The sequence below is a fragment of the Neovison vison genome, chromosome 9 (genome assembly GCF_020171115.1).
Source record: "Neovison vison isolate M4711 chromosome 9, ASM_NN_V1, whole genome shotgun sequence".
NCBI classification, from domain to species: Eukaryota; Metazoa; Chordata; class Mammalia; order Carnivora; family Mustelidae; genus Neogale; species Neogale vison.
In genome coordinates, this window is record NC_058099.1 from 52,095,878 (window position 1) to 52,098,959 (window position 3,082).

Genomic DNA, 3,082 nt, shown 5'->3' on the forward strand with positions numbered 1-3,082 from the left:
TTCGACACTTCACAGTCCTTGCCTGTTTGTCCTTTCTTTCCACAGACCAGAGGAGTGTCACAGATGTCATTTCTCCGTCATCTCCCGCAAGTTCGTCTTCTGACCCAAAACTTCCTGCATCTGTTATCAATTAGCTGGGTGAACTCGGGCAAGTTACTTGCTCTTTCATTTCTCATTTCCTTCCCCTCTGAAATGGGCATGATAATACTCCTTGTTTCAGAGGTTTGTTGGGAGGATCAGATGATTGAATGGACGTAGATGTTTGGAATTGTGCCCAGCGCAAAATAATCCTGTTTGGTGATATTTCAATTCTGCAGCAGCTAAGCAAGGGAGGTATTTATTTTAGGTGAGGAAACTGAGATTTGGGGACAAATAATTTACCCAGAGCCTCTCAGCTACCAAGTCTCGAAGCAGGGCTTGTGTCCAGCCACACGGCCTCTAGTCTGCTGTCACTTTGGAGTCTTTGGAATCGTCTCGAGCACATGGCACCTGCTGAGCCCCTTGCCTGGGGTCTGCAGTCTCCTCTGAAGTCACCGCCACCTGTGTTTTCACTCTCCATGAATGTTTGTTCCCTCCAGGCCGAGTCTCACCGTTTACCTCTGTGAGGTCAAGTACGAGCCAGGCATCGGGCTTTCTGGGTAGCTCCCAGGTCATCACCTTGATCACTGAGGTTGGGTTGGGCCATGTGGTGTTTGGTGGCCTTGGGGGACATGCTGCATCCTTTGGAAAAGGGATTTCAAAAATAGATAGAGTCAATATATACCATTAATAGGAACCGCAAAGGCTGCTGCATTCTTCAAGGTAATGACCTCCCGGAGGGCGAGAAGCGTGACTGCTTAAATCACCTCCTATGGACTCATGGGCACATTTGTCTTTAATCAGTCTTTTTTTTTTTTAAGCTAATAGCAGCAAAACTAAGACCTTTCCAACTTTCATTTTTTGCTTTTGAAAGTATTTTTTCCCTATGCACCCCCCCAAAAAAGACCATTCAGAAAAGTATGATATTTTTATTTTGCATTGAGAACTTTAGGATCACTGGGGAAATAATCAGGGCATCGTGGTTGGGGGGGGGTTGCTGACCCTGGAGATGACCACCCACATTAACATACACACATGTCCATTCAGTGCAGGCAAAATCAAGGTTCCTGCTGTTAGAACATTTGGCAAAGCAGCAGAGCCCCCTAATTTGGGCAAAATGGGACCTGAATTGCTGAAGCCACTCAGGAACCACCCAAGGCAGAGTTTATGCCTAACTGGGGCACATCTGGGGCAATCTGAGAAGGAAGAGGTTGGTTTGCGATCCTCTAGGGGTAATCGGTGGGGCGGCAGTGATGGAAAGGGAAAGAGACCCCCCCAGGGAGGATCCCGTACATCTCAGGAACCTGGAAATCAGAGAGGGGATCCAGATGGCCAGCCCCATTTCCTCTAACACCAGTATCACCAAGAAATCCAGACGCTACCAGGGAAAGCCAATTGGGCTGGTGCCAAATGATGAAGTTTGGAACTTCTTGGTGTGATTATGTCTGATGCCAAGTAGGGAGCATCCTGGGGGTGGCTCCAGATCAGAGGTTTGGGTACGCAATCGTGGCAGGAGAGTCCTGAGCTCTGGAAAGAGCCAACGAAGGACACAGAGAGCCTTCTTGGGGGAAGCAGGGGTACGGTGTGAGGCACCAGGGGACCCAAAGGAGGACAGGTTTTGCAGGGCAGTGTGTGTTCAGTGGCGACATACCCCTAAGAGGCCTGAAGGGTTAAGGATTAGGAAATAGTCATTGGGTTGGAGGGTAGGGTTTCTCAGAGGACCTCTGAGAGCATTTTCCGTAGAGCCGTGGGCTGGAGACTAGTTAGAGAGAAGGGTTTAGGAAGGAAATGGCAAAGAGGAAAGTCATCCCTGAAGGAAATAACCACGTCAAAGGTTGAAATGGAAGCAGACTTAATGACCCAGGATGACCCCAAGGGTCAGTGCAGTCAAGGGCAACCTTTTCATGGAGCACCAACTCCATGAAATCCATGTGTGCATGTGAGGCAAGTCTGCCAGAGGACCATGAGGATGAGGGAGGGACGACTGGGGGCACGCAAAGGTGAGCCACAAAGAAAATCCCTTCAAGAGTTCAGATAGATGAGCTGAAGGGGGTGACCTCAGCAAAGAGGAAGGAGACGTGTGGATTATAGGGGAGTGTGATGGAGGAGAGGCAGGAGAGGAGGCCGGAGGATGAAACTTCCTGTATTACGTGACCATGGCTTTCTCTCAAGTAGGAGGTCAAGTCATTGCTGGCAGGAAATTCTAAAGGGGAGGGGTGACCACTAGGGGTGCAAGAAAGGGTGCTTCCGGGGTTTCCCCCAAAAAATGTCCATCATAGCTACCACACCACTTGCCTGCCTGGGGAGTCTGAGCCTTTTCCTGAACCTTCTATGGGCCCCCTTAAAGGAGAGGCTGGAAGCAGAAGCCAAAGTAGCATTTCTCAACATAGCTGAGGGGGTCAAAGCAGGGTTGAGCGAGGGTCTCCCAGGAGGAGAGGAGGTGTCCTGCTAAAATGGAGACATTTTCAGAGAGGGAAGCCCTGGCACCACACAGACTCACTCTAGGAACAGAGCCAAACAGCATCATAGGAGGGGGTGCTAAAAAGGTGGAAGCAAGTAGGGGCAGAGAACCCTGAGCTTCTTCAGATCAGTGAACTGAAGCTTTTGTCCTACAAAGTCCCGTGTCTAGTACCCACACACCCCCACGCACCAACCCTGGGAGCCTATGGCAGACGCAAGGTAAGGTAGTTGCTCCGAATGGAAGGCAGGTGTGTAGTAATAATAATAATAATGATAATAATAAAACAACTAACACTTCTTTACTGCACTGCTTTACGTCCTTCACATAAAACTTATTGACTTTATTTTATATAAACTTTACATTAAACTCATTGAATGACCCAGTGAAGTAAGTCCTGTCACTATCTCCATCCTTCAGATAAGAAACAGAGGCACCAAGATATTCAGTCACTGGCTCAAGGACCCATAATCCTCCAAGGTATAAGGTCTGGACCCAGATAGTGTGACATATGTCTCAAGGGCAGCACTGAGAACATTCTTATCT